This window comes from Cebus imitator, unplaced genomic scaffold (genome assembly GCF_001604975.1).
Source record: "Cebus imitator isolate Cc_AM_T3 unplaced genomic scaffold, Cebus_imitator-1.0 Scaffold361, whole genome shotgun sequence".
In the NCBI taxonomy this organism is placed as follows: Eukaryota; Metazoa; Chordata; class Mammalia; order Primates; family Cebidae; genus Cebus; species Cebus imitator.
Window position 1 is genome coordinate 178,731 of NW_016107676.1, and position 21,425 is coordinate 200,155.

At 33.8% G+C, this 21,425-nt stretch overlaps 1 protein-coding gene across 1 annotated transcript in view; it reads right to left on the reverse strand.

The window, feature by feature from the left end:
* LOC108288041 (MAM domain-containing glycosylphosphatidylinositol anchor protein 2-like) overlaps positions 1 to 21,425 on the reverse strand; it is a 735,245-nt gene that overhangs the window by 136,434 nt on the left and 577,386 nt on the right. The gene's annotated exons all lie outside the window — the stretch shown is intronic.

The window sequence follows — 21,425 nt, forward strand, 5'->3', positions numbered from 1 at the left end:
TCAGCAAAAATAATTCTAAATATATGAGGGATGAGGAAATATGATATAATATGATAGGATACGTCAGGGACAGATTTTAGTGCATTGAGGCCAGTTGTTCTGAACAAAAGGTAAGCATCAGACCACAATGTCTGAATTATAGTGATGCCAACTATGTTATTTTAGAGTAGGGAGTGGGAATCTAGATTTTTCAGGTATATTGAAGATTCTGATTCATGTTTCAGAATGAGATCTACTGACCTAGAAGCATTGTTGAAAACATATAGTACACGCTCTCCTCCACATATACTGATATTCTGAATTGAGGCTTTTAAAGATATTTGTAGCAATAACCGAGTTTATGCTCCCTGACAAGTAACTATAGGAAAACTAATCTGAAATGACAATTAACTGCAGAACCATATGCTTCAACAGTCAGTCAAGCTGAGACAGCCTCCCATAAAAACCACGAAGCTAAAATCTCTCACAAACTCGTTAGAATGGCAACATATCAAAGAAAACATCCGTATCCAATTTTTGAAATACAAATCCAATTTAGACATCAGGACAGCACAACCCAACAACCTATGTACCTGTTTTTTCCTTCTCAAATTTAGGGGAAAATTATTAAGAAAAAATGGAAATAGCTTCATTAACACATTTTTCTCTAGAAAAGTAAAATAATCTTTCAAAAATAAATTCTTGGAAAAAATGTTGTTGACTACTCACCACAGCAAATATATAACATTTCCTTTTCTACTTTCTATACCTATAACCATTACTGAAAAATGATCCTAACAGTCCTTCCTCTCCAGGCTTGATAACACCTAAAATTGATTCTGGACATAGTTCTTCAGGAAACTACTTGTATTTGGCCAGCACTTGGCATGGCAGAGACCTCTCTGGGCTTATTCCTCCTATCTAACTGAAATTTTATATCCTTTGACCAACATCTCCCCTGTATTCTCCATGCCCCCTTCTCTTGTAACCACTATACTTTCTGTTTTAAAAGCACAACCTTTTTGGATTCCACATGGAAGTGGGAAGAAAAAAAAAAGTAAACAAGGATGGAAGGAAGAAAGGAAGGGAGGAAGAAAGGCATAAAGGAAAAAAAGCTCTCTGAACATCAACAGTTACTTAATCTTCACTTGACAAATACTCCTTAATAAAATACCCTTAATAATTGACAGATTGCTTGGGTGATATTTTTAGTCATTTAAAGAAGACATGGATAATGTATTATGTTGATAATTTCTCATTAATCGATTGAGAGATCCACAACTACTTACTTCTCAAAACACGGAGCCATACATTTTTGTCCTTTATTCAAACATTCCTGTTTACAAAATTGAGCAAAACCCAACCATTGTAGAAATGTTATTACTTCAATCTTTTACATATCAGAGAAATTCAGAATGGAATTATATTTTTATTAAGTATTCCCTCATTCTGAACATTATTTGAGGCACAAGCTAGGATGAAATAATATTGGAATGCAGGCAAATCAAATATAAAAAATACAGATAACTTCTGATAGCATTGTTTAAAATCTGGCAATAAATTTTAGTGATAAGAACAGCCAAATTATCCCTTTGCACTTACTTTTACTTTAGAAAGACACTTATTGAATCCAAATGTCAGTAGTTATATGGTAATAAACAGTTATAGGCTGTGTTGACAAAAATATGAATGTTGTCAAATATGCTGTGTTACTGGGTTCAGCTGTTTTTCTCCTAATTTCTATTTGCAGTCCACCTGAAATTCAGTAAAATAGAATGAGCAAAGTATAGGGAGGTGAAAGTTAACACTTTGTCTAATTCAATTTAACAGACACTGAATGTCAACTACATAATTCAGGCATTAGTGGGATATAGTTCTGTCTTTACAGATAGAGCAGAAAATGATTTTAAAATAAAGTTGGACATGCTAGAGACTAAGACTAGTAAAAATAAGTTTATATTTCGTTTATGTTTAATTCAATTATTTCGGGACGACATATCTATTCAATTTATAACACAAAATCAAGCTAATTTTCTTCTATAGAGACTTTGGAAAGGTTTTACTTCAATGAGAAAATATAATTCTTGGCTGTCAATTAAAGGTACTTTCTAGAAAAGAAATCTTGAAATATATATGAGGTCGTTTTGAGTTATTTTGTTATTAATGAATATTAATTAATAACATGTCCACTTAATATGCAACAATCTCTCTGTTGCTCTGTGATGCTTTGTGTATCCTTCCTTACATGCCTTTATCTTTTCTTCCAGAATCTGTTCTTCTTATCTTCAAATCTATACTTGAGCCTACTGGTCACACTCAGTAAAAGCCGTGGCCTCTGACTTCACTAAAACAGCATTAAGAATAAATCCCCAAAGTGAATTCCATATCAAGTCAAAGCTCATTCAGAGTTTCACCTCTTTCTAACCTTGCTATCGTGCCTCAGAATGAGCCATTCTTTGTCCTACTGCTATTGTACCTGGGCCTGGATCTACCATGCTGCAGCACTCTGCCCATTTCCACTCTGATTTTGAATCTTCATCTTATTGCTGATTACTTAACTCAAGCTTTTGCAAGTGCTCATGTATCTGTCATACGAAAACCCATTCTTTCACATATACTACTTTTACTTTTATTCAGGGTCAAATTCTTCAGATCGTCCATCTTCGCAGTCTTTATTTCTCAAATACTAGTTTCTTCCACAGTCTGTGAAAATGTGGCTTCTTACCCGCCTCTTTATGTTACAGTCTACCAGTGGCATCATTTCCAGGTTTTAGTTTTCATCTACCTTAACTCATTCTGGCATTTTACATTGTTGACCATACCTTCATTTTTTAAATTTCCTTTAAAAATATTGAAAATAGTATTATATTCTGGTTCTCATTTTACTTCATAAACACCTCTTTCTCAATTAAAAAAATGTTTTTCCTCTTAAATGTATACATTTTTCAAATGTTCATTTCCAGGTCATTTATACCATATTATCTTTAGCCTATAGATGATGAAACAGAAATGCAGAACAACTTAATGAAAAGATGTTTCTAAATATCGAAAGTATCAAGCTTATAAAAATCAACTATTTTCCAATGAAGTAATATTTTAAATATGATGTCACACAACTATTTTTGTAAACCTATATATTACCAACTTCTAAACTTCTGACGTCTAAACATAGGACATCTGTGCCTTTTTTTTTTTTCTCCAAGGTCAGGAAAACTAGGCAGAGAATTTGGACACATGTGCTTTTGGAAAAACAAAACATGAACACTAGAGTATATTCATCTAAGAAATACTATTATGAGCTTATTTTTGGAAATGACATGTTTCCTAAATAAAATGGCTGAATTACATACAACCATATAACATATATTAACTGGTAAGTATGAATGTTTCCTAAATTATCACTGGAAAAATACATATCCACTATCATATTATTTTTAGTATGCAGTGATGGCAATTAAGACATATCCAATTAGGGAAGAAAGAATTGTGAATTTATTGCTCAATTTAAATTTCTTCATCATTTTCTGATTAAGCCACTTGTCAATTATGGTTTCTGTGCTGCTGATCTGTTATGTTGTAAAATTATGCTACTGTTAGCACCTTTACCATGTAAATATATCAGATTATAAGTCTTTCCATATTTTGTTACCTTTCTTGCTCCTCAAAATTAAGAGACAGCAAAAGCTCCATTAACTATAGGACCTCAAGGGAGTATCAAATTTATGATGGAAAAATAAACTAACCTAAGATATTCAGTTATGTTTTATTTTACTCACTTATGAAATTTGAGTTCTCTGTATTCTATCATCATTGTTCTTCAAATACTCATACAAGGCTAGCCTATCTCAGTACAAATACATTCTGTTCAAAGTATAAAGAACTGCATTTCCATTTCTGACTTTTCTGGGGTCACTGGCAGCTGATCAACATTCCCATAGAGAGAAAAGAAAAACCAATGAGATTTTTTTAAGTCCTTTTTGAAAGTGTCAGATATCAGTTCAGGCACCCTGAACTTGAGAGATCAAATTCCAGAGAAAGAAAAAAAAAAAAAAAAAGCTTCACATATTATAGCTACTTTTCTTTCAAGTCATTGCCTATTTCAGGTATACTGAAAAATCCAGCAAAATTCTGCAGTGAATGTCCCAGAGTATTCGACTGGAAACACTGTAGGGTTATGTCCTAGGAATAGGGCAAATAGCAGACAAATACAGCATTACCAAGCCTGTCTTCGATATGCTTAGCCCCTGATTGGAATGAAACAATTAGACTGTACTTTGTCTGCCTAACATGAAATCATATAAACAAAGAAAAGAAAAATATTTCTGAAGAAAGATAACCTAATCCTGAGCCAGGTTTTCATACAAAATAATGGCAGGCAGTAAAAAATAAGACTTTTCAGGAGAGAAGGCAAAGAAAAATAGAGCAAAAGCAACAGACTACACAGATGATCAAAACAGGAGTTCTCAGATAAAAATAGTAAAATAGCTATCAATAGAAATGCTTAAGAACATAACAAACAAACCTGGGAAATACTAAATGAAAAATGAAAAATTTTGCCAGATAATTAGAACCTATGAAACTAAATCAAACGTGAAGTTTACAATGAAAAAAATATTAAATAAGCGAAATGAAGAATTCAATAAATGTGTCTAGTAGCAGATTAGAAGCAACAGAATACAAGGCTCATGGACAAGATGATGGGGCAATGAGCAATATGTAGACTGAAGCACAGATAGTGGAGAACAAGGAGGAAAAATTAGGAAAGAGCTTAAAATATATAAAACTCAGTGAAAGGCCTAACATAAGTAAAAATTGAATTAATGAATGAGACAGGAAAAAGAATGAGAAAACGTTAATATCCTCAGAAATCCTGGCCAAAGATTTTCTAAAACTTACACAATTGTAATCCACAGATTCAAGAAGCTCATAAATATCTGAGCACAATAAACACACAAAAAATCCACATTTAAGCACTTCCTATAAAATGTCTAAAGATACAAAGAAACTCTTGGAGAAGCAGCTAGGGCCTAGATGGGTGGGGTGGAAGATATAAAGCTATATAAAAATATACACTTAAAAATACTATAAATAAAAAAAAATGTAAACCTGAAATATGCAGTTATACTTAGTGAAAGGGAAAGGGAAAAGTACACTACACCATATTCTAGGAAGAAGTTCTTCATGTTCAACTAACCCATAGGAAGTCAAGATAAAGAAAGCAGAAATAAAAAACAGAGAATATAAAACAAAAGGAAAATTGCAGACAAGCTCTAATGTTTCAATAATTATCCTCAGTGTAAATGATCTAAAGACACCAATTGAAACAAATTGGCAGAATGAATTTTAAAAACATGACTCACCTATATACTATCTATAAGAAATTCATTTGAATATAATGATATAGGTAGGTTAAAAGTTAATATATATATAAAACATGCAAACAACCATCAAAAGTAAGCAGGGTGGATAGATAATGCAAACGTTAGAGCAAAGAAAAGTGCCAGATTCAAAGAGGGACATAGAAAATGACAAAAGATCCAGCCACTAAAAAGTCACAGCAATTCTAAATCTGTATATACCCTCCCCACTCCCCCTCCCAAAAAAGTAGAAAATATTGAAGCAGAAACAGAACTGAAAGGAAAAATAGACAAATCCAAAATTATACTTGGAGATTTTGGCATTTTTTTTTAAATACTTTAAGTTCTGAGGTACATGTGCAGACTCTGCAGGTTTGTTACACAGGTATACAAGGGCCATGGTGGTGGTTTGCTGCATCCGTCGTCCTGTCATCTACATTAGGTATTTCTCCTAATGCTATCCCTCACCAATGCCCCCACCCCCTGCTATCCCTCCCCTAGCCCCAGAGCCCCCAGGCCCCAGTGTATGATGTTCCCCTCTCTCTATGTGTTCTCAATTTTCAACACCCACTTATAAGTGAGAACATGCGGTGTTTGGTTTTCTGTTCTTGTGTCACTTTTCTGAGAATGGTGGTTTCCAGTTTCAACCAGGTCCCTGCAAAAGACATGAACTCATCCTTTCTGATGGCTACATAGTATTCCGTGGTGTATATGTGCCACATTTTTTTATTCAGTCAATCATTGATGGGCATTTGGGTTGGTTCCAAGTCTTTGCTACTGTAAACAGTGCCGCAATAAACATATGTGTGCATGTGTCTTTATCATAGAATGATTTATAATCCTTTGGGTGTACATCCAGTAATGGGATTGCTGAGTCAAATGGAATTTCTATTTCTAGGTCCTTGAAGAATCGCCACACTGTCTTTCCCAATGGTTGAACTAATTTGCACTCCTACCAACAGTGTAAAAGCATTCCTCTTTCTCCACATCTTCTCCAGTATCTGTTGTCTCCTGATTTTTTTCATGATCACCATTCTTACTGGTGTGATGTGGCATCTCAATGTGGTTTTGATTTGCATTTCTCTAATGACCAGTGATCTCTTTTTCATATGTTTGTTGGTTGCAAAAATGTCTTCTTTTGAAAAGTGTCTGTTCATATCCTTTGCCCACTTTTTGATGGGGTTGTTTTTTTCTTGTAAATTTGTTTAAGTTCTCCATAGATTCTAGATAGTAGCCCTTCATCTGATGGGTAGATTGCAAACATTTTTTTCCCATGCTATTGGTTGCTGGTTCACTCTATTGATATTTTCTTTGGCTGTGCAAAAGCTCTTAAGTTTAATTAGATCCCATTTGCCTATTTTGGCTTTCGTTGCCTTTGCTTTTTGCGTCTTAGTCATGAAGTCTTTGCCCATAGGTAAAGTATTTTGCCTAGGTTTACTTCTAGAGTTTTTATGGTGTTAGGCCGCATGTTTAAATCTTTAATCCATCTAGAGTTAACTTTTGTATAAGGTGTAAGGAAGGGATCCAGTTTCAACTTTCTGCATATGGCTAGTCAGTTTTCCAAGCACCATTTATTAAATAGGGAATCCTTTCCTTATTGCTTGTTTTTATCAGGTTTGTGGAAGATCAGATGGTGGTAGCTGTATGGTATTCTCTCTGAAGTCTCTGTTACGTTCTATTGGTCTATATCTCTGTTTGGTACCAGTACCATGCATTTTTGATTAAAGTAGCCTTGTAATATAGTTTGAAGTCAGGTAGCATGATGCCTCCAACTTGTTGTTTTTTTGTTTTGTTTTGTTTTTGCTTAGGATTCTCTTATGAAGAGAAACAAGAGAGCTATGCAAGCTCTTTTTTGTTTTCATATGAAGTTTTAAGTGGTTTTTTTCAATTCTGTGAAGAAAGTCATTGGTAGCTTGGTGGGGATAGCATTGAATATATAAATTACTTTGAGCAGTATGGCCATTTTCACAATATTGATTCTTCCTAACCCAATACAAGAGCACCCAGTGACATAAAGAAAGTTCTTGATGACAATCAAAGAGACTTAGACTCCCACACAATAATAGTGGGAGACTTTAACAACCCACTCTCAATACTAGACAGAGACAGATCAACAAGACAGAAAATTAACAAGGATATCCAGGACTTGAACTTAGATCTGGACCAAGTGGACCTAATAGACATCTACAGAACCCTTCACCCCCAAAACAGAGAACATACATCACACTTATTCTAAAATTGACCACATAATTGGAAGTAAAACACTCCCCAACAAATGCAAAAGAATTGAAATCAAAGCAAACAGTCTGACAGACCACAGTGCAATCAAATTAGAACTCAGGATTCAGAAACTCACTGACAACTGCACAACTACATGGAACTAAATAACCTGCTCCCGAATGACTACTGGATAAGTACTGAAATGAAGGCAGAAATAAAGATATTCTTTGAAACCAGTGTGAACGAAAACACAACATAACAGAATATCTGGGACACATTTAAAGCAGTGTCTAGAGGGAAATTTATAGCACTAAATGCCCACATGAGAAGTGAGGAAAGATCTAAAATCAACACCCTAATGTCACAATTAAAAGAACTACAAAAGCAAGATCAAACAAATTCAAAAGCTAGCAGACAACAAGAAATAACTGAGAGAAGAACTGAAGGAGACAGAGAAACACACAAAAAATACCCTTCAAAAAATCAATAAATCCAGGAGCTCGTTTTTAAAAAAGATCCACAAAATGGATAGACTTCTAGCCAGACTAATAAAAAAGAAAAGAAGATTCACATAGATGCAATAAAAAAGATAAAGGTGATATCACCACCAATCCCACAGAAATACAAACTACCATCAGAGATTACTACAAACACCACTATGCAGAGAAACCAGTAAATCTAGAAGAAGTGGATAAAAACACTTACACCCTCCCAAGACTAAACCAGGAAGATGTTGAATTCCTGAATAGACCAATAACAAAGCCTGAAGTTGAGGCAGCAATTAATAGCCTACCAACCAAAAAAAGTCCAGGACTAGATGGGTTCACAGCCAAATTCTACCAAAGGTACCATGAGGAGCTGGTACCATTCCTTCTGAAACTATTCCAAACAATACAAAAGAAGGAATCCTCCCTAACGTATTTTATGAGAAAAAAGAAGCTTTCAGGCCAATATACATGATGAACATTGATGCAAAAATCTTCAATAAAATATGAGCAAACTGAATCCACCAGCACATCAAAGAGCTTATCCATAGCCATCAACTCGGCTTCATCCCACAGATGCAAGGCTAGTTCAACATCCACAAATCTGTAAATGTAATCCATCACATAAACAGAACCAAAGACAAAAACCACATGATTATCTCAACAGACGTGGAGAAGGCCTTTGACAAAATTCAACAGCTGTTTATGCTAAATTCTCTCAAACTAGGCATCAATGGATCGTATCTCAAAATAATAAGAGCTATTTATGACAAACCCAAAGCCAATATCATACTGAATGGACAAAAACTGGAAGTATTCCCTTTGAAAACTGGCACAAGACAAGAATGCTCTCTCTCACCACTCCTATTCAACATAGTATTGGAAGTTCTGGCTAGGACCATCAGGCAAGAGAAAGAAATAAAGGGTATTCGAATAGGAAGAGAGGACGTCAAATTGTCCCCGTTTGCAGATGACATGACTGTATATTTAGAAAACCCCATTGTCTCAGCCCAAAATCTCCTTAAGCTGATAAGAAACTTCAGCAGTCTCAGGATACAAAATCAATGTGCAAATATTGCAAGCATTCCTGTACACCAGTAATAGACAAACAGAGAGCCAAATCATGAGTGAACTCCCATTTACAATTGCTACAAAGAAAATAAAATACCTAGGATTACAACTAACAGGGGATGTGAAGGAGCTCTTCCAGGAGAACTACAAACCACTGCTGAAGGAAGTAAGAAAGGACACAAACAGATGGAAAAACATTCCATTCTCATGGTTAGGAAGCACCGCTCTTTAAATTGATGTAAAAACCGGATAGTCAATCAACAAAGTTATTATAGAACTCAACTAATAGTATCAAATCAACATTTATAGACCATTATCCCCAAAAGAGAAGAATGCTTACTCTTCTCAAATGCCCATGGAACATAAAATAGATCATATGCTTCTTAAAACCAAACATTGAACATATTTTTAAAAAACTGAAATTGTACAGTGTGAGTTCTCTAACCACAATAGAATTAAAAGAAATATGTGACAGAAAGATTACAGGAAAATCTCCAAACACTTGGAAACTGAACAACACTCTTCTAAATAATCTATGGGTCAAACAAGAAGTACCAAGGGAAATTAAAAAACAAACACACTGAACTGAATGAAAGTAGAATGTATCAAAATTTGTATGACAGCTAAAGAAGTGCGGAGAGGGAAATTTGCACTACTAAGTGCATACAGCAGAAAAGATGAAAAGTCTCCAGTAAATTATCTAATTCTCACTTCAAGAAGCTAAAGAACAGCAAAATAAAACTGACACAGTGAGTTGTAAAGTAAAAATAAAAGTAATTCCGTGTTATGGACTGAACACATGTGTTCTTCCAACATTTCTTTTGTTGTAACCCTGCTTCCCCACCCCAACCCATTTGTGATAGATCAGAACATGGGGCTTTTCAGAGGGAATTAGGACTTAACAAAATTATCAGAGTGGAGAACTCACAAGTGGGATTAGCACCCATGAAAGAGTAACAGAGAGAGCTTGCTTTCCCTTTGTGCTTTCTTGCATGAGAGGATATGAAACGTTTGCAGTATGCAGCCCAGAAGTGTGTCCTAACCAGAACTCATCCATGCCAACACACTGATCTTAGACTTCCAGGATCTAGAACTGTGAGACATAACTTTTTGCTGTTTATAAATACCCAGTGTATGGTATTTTTGTTATATGAACATGTGCTAAGACATTCAGAATCTAAATTCTGATCCAAATGAAATTAAGACACAGCCAATAACAAAAATATCATTGGAAAACCCATGTGTTTGAAACTTAATAAAATTCTAAGTAATCCTTGGGTCAAAGAAAATAAATTACAGTGAAAATAACAAAGTATTTCAAACTAAATAATAAACTTACTACATATCAAAAGTTTTGGGATACAGTTAATAGTCTATCTAAAGGAATATTTATAGTCTTAAAAAAATACATTAGGAAAAATAGAAAAGAATGAAATCAATAATCAAATCAGTGCTTTAAGAATTAATAATTAGCATTTGAAATCTAATGATACAGAGGGAAGGAAATAAGGACTGAAATCATATTAGAAAACACATGTACCACAAGAGGAAATCAAGAAAACCTAGAATTCAAATGTTGGTTCTTTAAAATAACCAAGGAATCTGAATGACCTCTAGCAATATTAATAGAGAAAAACTGAATGATATTGACACAGATGATCAATATCAGAGTCTGGTCTCACTACAGATTACAACAGTGGTTTGTTGGAACCATGTCATTCTTGCTCATGACAGCAGATTACATGCACATCTTTCCAATGACAAAACTTGGATGTTGACCATCATCTAATTACACACACCATGAAAATTGGTAAATACACTAAATCACGTCTTCCCCCTGCCCCCCAGAAAGCTGGTTTACCAGAACATCCTGGACCTCCTTTCCCCAAAAATTAAAAAGATAATTACAGGAATTATAACAACTTTATATTAATAAACTTGACAACTTAATTGGCATATTCAGATTCCTAGAAAAACAAAACTTAAGATGTAAAAAAATGTTTATTTGTAAACATTTGACTAGTCTTATATTTATTATAAAAAGGAAATCTAAAATTGCCAATCTTTGTGCAAAGCAATCTGTAAGCCAGATGGCTTCTCCTGAAAGTTATTTAAAACAGTTAAAAGAGAAAATAACACTGATTTTACATAAACTTTAAGATAGCAGAAAAAAATATATCCTGATGTTTTTAAATTAATTACCCATTTAATACTAAAATATAGTTTTGTATACACTGAAATGTTCAATGTACTTAAATGCATAATCAGTTTTAACCATTGCAATTATAAACTTTCAATAAGTAAGTTTTTTTTAAGCAGTCACTAATTCATAGTTAATCTTAACATATTATTTTGGCTAAGATGTATTTGAATTACTGGGCTGATGATTTTCATTTTCATACAGTTTTCAGATAAGTATATTTGTTGAGTCAACAAAGTATAAAGAAGATTCTTTGATAACTAAAATAAGAAATTATCCTATGGAATCCAGAAGATGAACAATTTAAGAATTACATTTGATTAAATCTATTTAGAAATAATTGGAAGCATTCAGAATGGGCACTGACATTGGAAGAGTTTGGACAGAATTCAAAGAGAAACAGAAAAATACAGCAAACAGAAAATTTGTCAGGTTGCTAATTCAATTAAAAATTTTATGTAAAATGTCATGCAATTCAAAATTGCAAAAATAACTTCTAAGCATTATTTTTAAACCATAGAACAAAATGTATACTTTTTTTTGAAAAGATTCTATTATTAAAGACATAAGTTAAACATAGATGCTTTTTATTTTAAAGCATCAGCAACAGCTTCTAATACTTCATAAATAGGAAAATGAAGTAAGTTGAAAAAAACTAGTTAATATCAGCATTTGGGGCAGCAAATGAAAGAGACACTTTATTTCTGAATACATAGACTCATTTTTCAAAGCCCAGCAAATTGGCACCTTCCCCTGAGGAATTTTCTCTATCTTCCTAATCAGAATTGTTTCTTCATCTGAGATTTGAACAACACATTGCCTGTGATTCTACTGTGAACTTATTTTTTGTATGCCATATGGAGAGAGTTGCCCTGATTGTTTGCCACATAAGTGTTATGAACTCTGTGGCCTCAGGGACATCACCCTTGTAGCAACTGATACAAATCTAGCGTAGAGTAGAAAATTTTAAAATACCTATTATAGCATCACTCACATGTATTTTCCTGGTTTAATATCCTGAGGTAAATAACCAATACATATTTTTTTAGAATACAACTTCATTAGGAAATTAGTGCTCTTCAATAATTATATGTTTATACATATAAGTTTGTAAAGATATGTGTTCTCTTGTATTTGTAATGGGCATGGACCAAGGAGCATTTTGCTCTTACAGAATTATAGATGGTTGGCTGGGCATGGTGGCTCATGCCTGTAATCCTAGCAGTTTGGGAAGCTGAGGTGGGTGGATCACTTGAGGTCAGGAGTTTGAGGCCAGCCTGGCTAACATGGTGAAAACCTATCTCTACAAAAATACAAAAAATTAGATGGGCATAGTGGCACATACCTGTAATCCCAGCTACTTGGGAGGCTGAGGCATGAGAATCACTTGAACCTGGGAGGCGGAGGTTGCAGTGAGCCAAGATCATGCCACTGCACTCTAGCCTAGGGTACAGAGTGAGGCTCTGTCTCAAAAAAAAAAAAAAAAAAAAAAATTATAGCTGGTTACAGCAAATCTGTCTCAAAGTTTATGTACTGCAGTTTTTTAGTATTAGAGAGAAGTAAGCAGAGGCCTATTTACATATCCATGATGTGAGAACTAATTTAAGGCAAAACCAGAACCAGACCACAGATATCTTACCCTATAGAACATTTAGCTCAAATTAAATGTGGTAAGCCTGTGAATCTGGGAATTAGGTACCTGCTCTAACAAATGTAAAAATGTTTAATTATGCATTTTCATATTAGAATCCATTATCTTGGCACTGTTTTACAACTGTAGGATATGCAAAAAATAAATAAATAAATAAAGACTGTGGACTGTCTCAAACTAAAGAATTTAGAAATTTAAATATTTTAATAAAATCCCTTTTTTCTGGACACTAACCAGTATTGACTTTCAGAGCACTACTATAATTTTCAAAATAAAATAGAAACATTTCCTTTGGCTAGAGTAAATATGACATGGGAGACTCCATTTACTAAGTAGGAAAATTTGAAAGTTTTAATAAAAGAACCATATATAACTAAGCTGCCTGAATATCACTGCATAAAATTAAAAGATTTTTCAGTATCTTAAATTTTTCATTTGAAACTATTGATAATTCTTCACAAATTATTTTAATGAACAAAGATAAATTAGATGTGTATACAAAAGGGAACTGAACTCCAGAAATTCAGATGAGAACTACTGAATTTGATAATTTTTAGATTTTATATGGCCTTGATTAATTTTTAAGAGATAATAATGAAACCATTTTGGAGCAACAAAATAATATAATAAAATTCCCTCTGGTGTTTTGGGGAGGTGTGATTACTACAGAATATTAAATTGGGAAAAGAGAAATAGAGCACTTAATCTGCTTGAATAATTGGGACACCTGCACACAGCAGACAGTTCTGCTTTTGGGGAATGTGAAGCCACTGGTTTTCTACAATTTTAGCCATCATTATTATAATTTTAATAATGAAAGATTATGTAACAAAACTACTGATGACTAAAAATTAAATGTGATAAATCTAAATTCTTGGGAAGAACTACACTGGCCCAGTAACTGAAAATTCACCACTAATTTATATTCAGAAATGCATCATGGGCTAAATTTGATCAATTCATTCTGGAAAACTGCCAGTTAACTCTGGTCAGTCTAATAGCTTCAGATATACAGTTTTCAACAAAAACAGTGAACACACATTTATAAGCATACACTGTTTTTTCTCGCTTATACTGAATGTTTTAGTTTTACAGATGTTTTGTATCTTTGTCTTTAGCGATACCATTGCTCTTCCAGTAACTAAGAATTCTTTAAAAGTTTTATACACTCATTTTTTAGAAAGCCAGTGAAAGTCAGTCTTATCAAGTTCTTCCTAAAATAATGATATTTAGAAAATAATAAACTGTAAACACTGTATTAGTTAGAACTTGACATTAAGATATGTCCACCATTATTGGAGGAAAAATACTGATTAAGAAAACAGAATTTCCTCCAATTAAAAGATATTGTGTATTAGGAAAAGAAAACAATGTTACTAAGAAAAATGTCTGAAGACTCAGTATTGTTGAGATTCTTTTTCATGAGTACAAAAAGAAGGGATTCACAATATAAAAAGAATTCCTAGTAAGTCTTTAGCAATGCAAGAATAGAGGAAATAGTCAAGGACCATTGTTAGTTCAAATATTTGGGAGAAAATTAAATATTTGTAAAAATTTGGCTAAAATTTTAAAGGCTCCTTGCCTAAGAAAATGGCCCTGGAAACTTACTGTGTGGTCTTTGAATCCCAACTCTATTATTCAAATAAGGCTTGCTTTTGGGAAATCAATGCTCTCTCTTCTGTTTTACTTTTAAAAAATGGGAATAGTAATGTTTTTTTACCTCAAAACTACTGAGATTATTAAAAAGTTAATGCATATAGTGTTCCCAGCAGCCTGGTACACAGTAAGCGTTCAGTCAATGTTAGTTATTACTATTCTCTAAACATGCTGGTACACTCAAAAACTTTTAATCATAAAACTTAGGAATTGTAAGTTGTTTTGTAATAAGCATAAAGATCACTTAAAAATATTAGCAGTGCTAGTATTTGACATGTTTCAGTCAAATAAGTTCAGAAAAAAATTAATACTAAAATTCATATTTAAAAAATACAGTCCTTTCACGTTGATAAACTAGAATTAGTTAAATCATCACATTTTTGGAACAGAGTTATGATGTTCCTGGAGCATATTTCTGCAGTTTGGAAAGTTTAAATTCATGCTTCACTGAATACATATTGACTTCTTCCACAAAGGTTAACTGTATTTCAATATTGACATACTTCTTTACTTCTTTATATTAGAACTCTTAGATCATAGCCAAGAAAAAAATATGCTGAAATAATGCTAAAATTAATAAAGAGCACATTTCATTGATTCTAAAATCATTTCCAGTGTCATTTTGCAGAGGCCATAGGTTCAAAAAAGGAAAAAGTAAAGGCCTAAATGAGTATCAAAGCATCATGGGAGCATAATGTGAAGAATATAGTTTAATGAAATATACTGCACTCTACAGTGGCTTTAAAACGTGTCTGTAAATTATGTGACACTTCTTCCATCACAGGGTAGAGAAATTTGACCCTTCCTGGGACTGGGCCAGGCTTTGTCACTGCATTGAAGAATGGGCTACAATGATGATAGTGCATTTCTTCAGGAGCCACATTAGAAAAGCCCAGGCATGCAGTTCTTGGAACATGTGGTCTGGCAGCCTTGAGAGGCCTCACTACCTTGAAGCTGCCATGTGAAGAAATCATAAGACAAGAATGAAAGAGAGACAAAGAGAAGTGACAGACTGACCGGAGGATCCCAGCTGTAAGAGCTTCTTAGTCCAGAGACTGGATATCTGAATAAAAAAGCATTGAAGATTATTACAGAATTAGCCACCCTCTAGCTGCAATTATATGGGACATCCTGAATTTTTTAGCTGAGCCTCTCAGCTCCCAGATTTGTGAGGAAAACAAATGATTGTTATTATTATAAGCTATTCTTTTGGGGTGGTTCATTACATAGCAATGAATTATCAGAGTAATGTGGCCTTTCAAACAAGTTGGCCACATCACACACATTAATGATTGAATATGAACATGGAATTTTCTAATTTTGCTTAACATCTTTTAATAAATACTTATGGTATCAAAGAGCCATATGCAGAAAATAAATCTAATATGAACTGGTGAACTTAAAAAAGAGACTCTCACACTAAATATGTTTAGTGAGCATCTACTATATGCCGGATAATATTCTAGGCTCCAAGACTACATCACTAAATAAGAAAACAAACAGACAAATTGTTTACCCCTGTAGTCCTATTAAAAACATAGACAATAAGTTAGGAACTATGGATAAAATAAATCCAGGAAGTTATGTGATAAGAAGCAATAAATCATGGTATGGAAATTAGAGGTAAGCTATTTAAGATAGGTTAGTCAGAGAAGGTGTTTACCAGAGGGTAGTATTTTAAAATTAACATTCAAGGCAGAAAGACCAATGTGTCTAAAGTAGAGTGAGTAAAAATGGGAGGCATATGAAATGATAAGGAATTTAAATCCATTTTGGGTGAGATGAAAAGCCAAGAGAGTAATTTGATCAGGAAAATGCATTTTTTAAAATTATTTCTGAGTGCATAGTAAGAATTTTCCAGCCTTCAAGTCATTGGGTATGGGTATGTGTCTGAGTTCTAGTCAATAGACTGTGACTGATCGACAGATAATGTGTATCTGCCCATAAAAATCTCATGTGTGCCCTTTCAAGCTCCATCCCATTTCCCAATGACAGCGATGGAGGCAACACTTATAGTAATCTTAGCAGCCACAGACTGAAGATGGCAGAAACATGATCAGCCTTGATGCCTGAATGACCACATGGAGCAACACAAATATGTGCATGCACGCACGTGCGCACACACACACACACACAGTACACCCAGCAGCATTAACAACTAGTAAACACTCCATACTCTTTCATCAACAAAATCTGAAGTTTTTTTTCTTTTGAGTAATTATGTGTACAGGTTTATTTATTAACTTAGCCCAGGCTCCTTTATCTAATTTAGCAGATGAATTTCTAAAAGCAGGGCTGCAGTAGAAAGAATAACAATAAAAAGACCATTTTAATCAATTAGGAGTGATATATCGATGATTTGGACGTGCGTGGTAGCAGTGAACATGGAAAGATGGATCAGATTATAAGCGTATTTTGAAGACAGAAGCAGAAGAACTTGCTGATATGTCACCTTCAAGAATGCCAGCTAGAAAATTTGGAAATTCCTGTAATCCTTCTACATTTTTGTAAAACTAGATGATAGAATAGACTTTTCCTGTCTCACTTTTGTCTGAAAATAGAACACAGAAAATTCCACAGTAAGTGGAAAACAGACCTCCTTTTTATGCATATTTTTTGGAGAAGGTGAAAGAAATTTCATTCCATGATTCTTAGACTTTGTAGACAATTAATGGTAAAAGAAGAGTGAGAAACCAAATTTAATTAGAAGGATACCTTTAAAACTGTGAGAAAACTGTGAGATGCAACTTCTTCCAAACCCAAGGTGGAGAAAGAGAACCTGTCTGTTCCATCTCAGTCTTACTGAGGAGCTTTCCATGGGACCTGTCAGCTTTGAAATATTTTCCCCGCAATGTTGCCTGACTCATATCTGAAGAAACTAAAACCTGTGTGGCAAGAGAACAAAGGGAATACACCGAAACTTATGAGCTCCCATAGCTTACTGGTAAGCACTTCCACCAGACAGATGTGAGTCTCACGGGGCACATGACAATGTCTTGGGCTCTGTTTAGTTGGCTGCTTAGAAGAAAAAGAGAGAAGCCATCAGCAGAAAGGGTATGGGGTACAGCACAAGATGCTCAGGAAATGTGGCAAATTCATGAACTCAGGGACACACCCACCACTGGACACCTCTCTTTGATCTGTGTAGATGTATATATTTTCTAGGTGCATAAACTTTCTAAGGGTCCATTAACATGCCACCAAGGAATTGGAAAAGCTTTATATAGAGAAGATCTTCATAGCTCACTCTGAGCCAGGGTGCTCAGAACCCAGCTATCAGGCTGGAATTGGGTTAAGTGGAAGGGTAGGTGGAGAACTCACAGACAAAAAAGCCATTCATCTCCCTTCCTTCCTTCAGGTCTCCAGCCCAGAGTGAACCCAAGTTGGGGAGGGGAGAAAATTTTGCATTAAATCAGGTTTAGAGTTATTACTATTTTGGACCATGCATCCAAAACACTGAATAAATGTGTGTTTGTGGTTTGAATATACTAAAGAACATTCAAGGAGGCCACAGTACACTAAAATACAGTAAGGTCTTGATCATATTTTGAACAATACGTGTTGAACACAGTGGTTTAATTCATGACAGAAGAGAAATGTAGGCATTCCTTAATAGAGTGAATTATGAAAACAGAGACCTTTAAATGGAAGTGACATATCAAACAGGAGTTTGAAAAGCATTGACCTCAGGGCCTAAAACACGTGGCTAGGAAATCAACATAACATTCCTTTCAGGTGTATTAGGCAACTGCTTCTTTCCTAAGAAGAAATGTAGCTCAGTCACTGCAAGTTCTTAAGCATAAGAAAAGGCTTTGATGCTACATTTATAATGTTCTCCCAAGGTAGTAAAACATGTGAGATTTCTATTCAATTTTGTACTTCTTATCTACATAGGGTGTTATCGCCATTATTTACTCTACACTGTTCTCCATTTTTTAAACAGTAAATAATTCAGAAATGTTTCTTGAATTTTATTTCTATCAGCACCCTACAATCTTATTCTGTGCATGGATATTCTTAAATGAGGATGACAATTCCATACACAAAATATCTTTGTGCTTACTCAGAAACCTGGTCCTTGGATCCTGAATCCTGATTTAATTACAGAAAAGAATGAGAAAAGATAAACCTAAATTTCTATTTCTACTGTATCCATGACACAGTTAATTTAAGACTCACAGAGGTCTACACATTCAGAAAGCTTGAAAATAATTTCTTTAATGTAATACAAAGAAAACCGTCTCCTTAACTGAATTTCTGGACTTCTGTGGACCAGAAATCAGATGCTTCATATTATTGTAGTAGCTTTTCTCCTCCCAGTTTAATCTAGGATCCTTTTAAACCAAGATTGCTTCTATATTCAGTAAGACTACATACAAACTTGATTTTATGAATTATATGAATGCCACTGCTGAGAAGTCCCACTGGCAATATAATATGATTATGCAAATATACACTTCAGATAAATTAAAGCCATAAAAAGAAATCATAAGATTGAGAAAATAAATTTTTAAGGCTTTATTTCAGGTCTTTCATGTCAAAGTTGGAAACTTTCTTTTGTAAGGATACGGATGAAACCTGTTAAGCAGAGAGGAGCAAATCATTCTCTAAGCTTATATTTGCTGTAATGGTTAGTCCCTTACAAAGGGTGCATAAGCAACACAGATATCTTATATTGGACATTTTGCCAGTTGTACATGGATTCATACAGTGGCAAATGATCCCACTCTGAAAATTAAATTTAATGCATCATTTTTCTTTAACAAGTTATTGTTCTTGATAAAATAATGGAATAAAAGATTCTGCATTGTATCCATGGCACTTAAGGATAGAGGTTGCAATACTTTAATATTATACTTTAATCATTTTACTTTAATAATGTAATCATACTTCACTACTTTAATCATTACAGCAAGATTTGGTAGATTATTTTATGCCTACTTAGAAAAGCAATCATTTTTAAAAGCAAACAAATAAAAAACAGAAATAAAACAAACATCGACGACAATACAATTTTTCTTTTTTTTTTTAATTGGTAGAGAGAGAACAGAATCTGGTTGCTCATTTATGCAAGGCTTAACATGAGCTCCATTTCTCAATACTAGTACTTTTTAAAATAAAAGTTGGATACTTTCATTGTGAATTCTTTGTTTTCTATATATTTCCATATATAATTCCTTTGTATTTCTATATTCCATAAGGAACTGTAAACTCCTTTGACGGCAGGCATTTAGTCACTGATCTTTGCGGTTACACTCATGCATTCCTTACATTTGCTGAGTCCTTAGCATGTGGTAGGTGTGCAGTAGAAGATTGCTAAACTATTGAAATAAAGAGCACTTTTCACTAATTCTAAAATCCATCTTTATTTCTACATTTTAACAATTCTGAGATTAGAATACATCTTATATTCAATAGTCTATCATGGTTGCTATTAATAATCATGACCTGACATAAAATAAAATCTCAGACCGTATTTTTCTATAATTCAGAATTATTAATGTTCTTAATGACACAAGAACAGTATTGTACAGCAAACTATGATCATCAGTGACCCTACAATAAAAGCTAATTTAGAAGTTGAGTTCTCAGTGTGAAGTATTAGGAATAACTTAATTAGTTTGTTTTCCGTTTATTGTCTTTTTATGTAGGCTAATGATTGACATGTTTTAAAAGAAAATATAAGTATAAACAAACTTAGAAGAGCTTTTTTAATAATGTTCTATCTCATAAGATATGGTAGTTTAATCGGGAGTACGTTTTATTTTGTAATTATACGTGTTATAATTACTAAATATTATGTGATCTATACTTTTGTGGCAGATAGTACAATATTCATAGTGTTTTGATTTAAACTATACCTTGAAATATTTTGAATAGAGTGTACTTTTGTCAAATAGAATATTTCTAATAATTTGCATAACAGATCACTAAAACCACCACAATCTACATCCACAAAATCATAAATGTTTACCTCTATGGACTTGATTATGTTTTGCTTCCATCCTAAGTAATTTTCAATGATGTGTTCAAATGGTCATCTTCAGCATACAGATGTCTATTTTAACTTCAGAGGCATCAGTGTCCACCCTCCACATCCAACCCAGGACCATACCAGGTGAAGTGAGAAATGAATAAACATATGGCCTCCTTGTAAATCTGCCTAGGAACTTCCATCTTCCAAAATGGAGGGAAACCTGCCTGTGTAGTGCCCGCACACTAGCTGGTAATGGCCACACTAGAACAGCATTGCTACTTTGACTTAGTGACTAACATTTTGCTTCTGTTCCTCAAATAAGCATTGCATGTTCTATCTTTGACTTTTCTTTCTTTTCCCAATTTCAATCTGTCAAAACACTATTCAACCTATAAGGCCTAGTAAAAATGTTATCAGAGATTCCCTAATAACCTCAGCCAGAAATGGCTATATATTTCATAAGAGCTTTTATTTATTATTTTTTTTTTTTGACATCGAGGCTTGCTTTGTCACCCAGGCTGGATGGAGGGCAGTGGGTTGATCTTGGCTCACTGCAACCTTTGTTTCTGGGTTTGATTCTCCTGACTCAGCCTCCTGAATAGCTGGGACTTTTTTTAAATTTCTATATATTTTGTTTATTCTTTTCAAATACCATATCATATGGCTATTGATACATACATTTTTTTCACTATATGACAGTAGAATCCTGAGTACAGGGTAATATTTGGTATATCTCTATATAACCTCACAATATGGTTGTAATAGGGGCTCAATAAAAGTTTGTTAAATTGATAAATTTACTGAATTCCTAAATTAATATACAATCAGT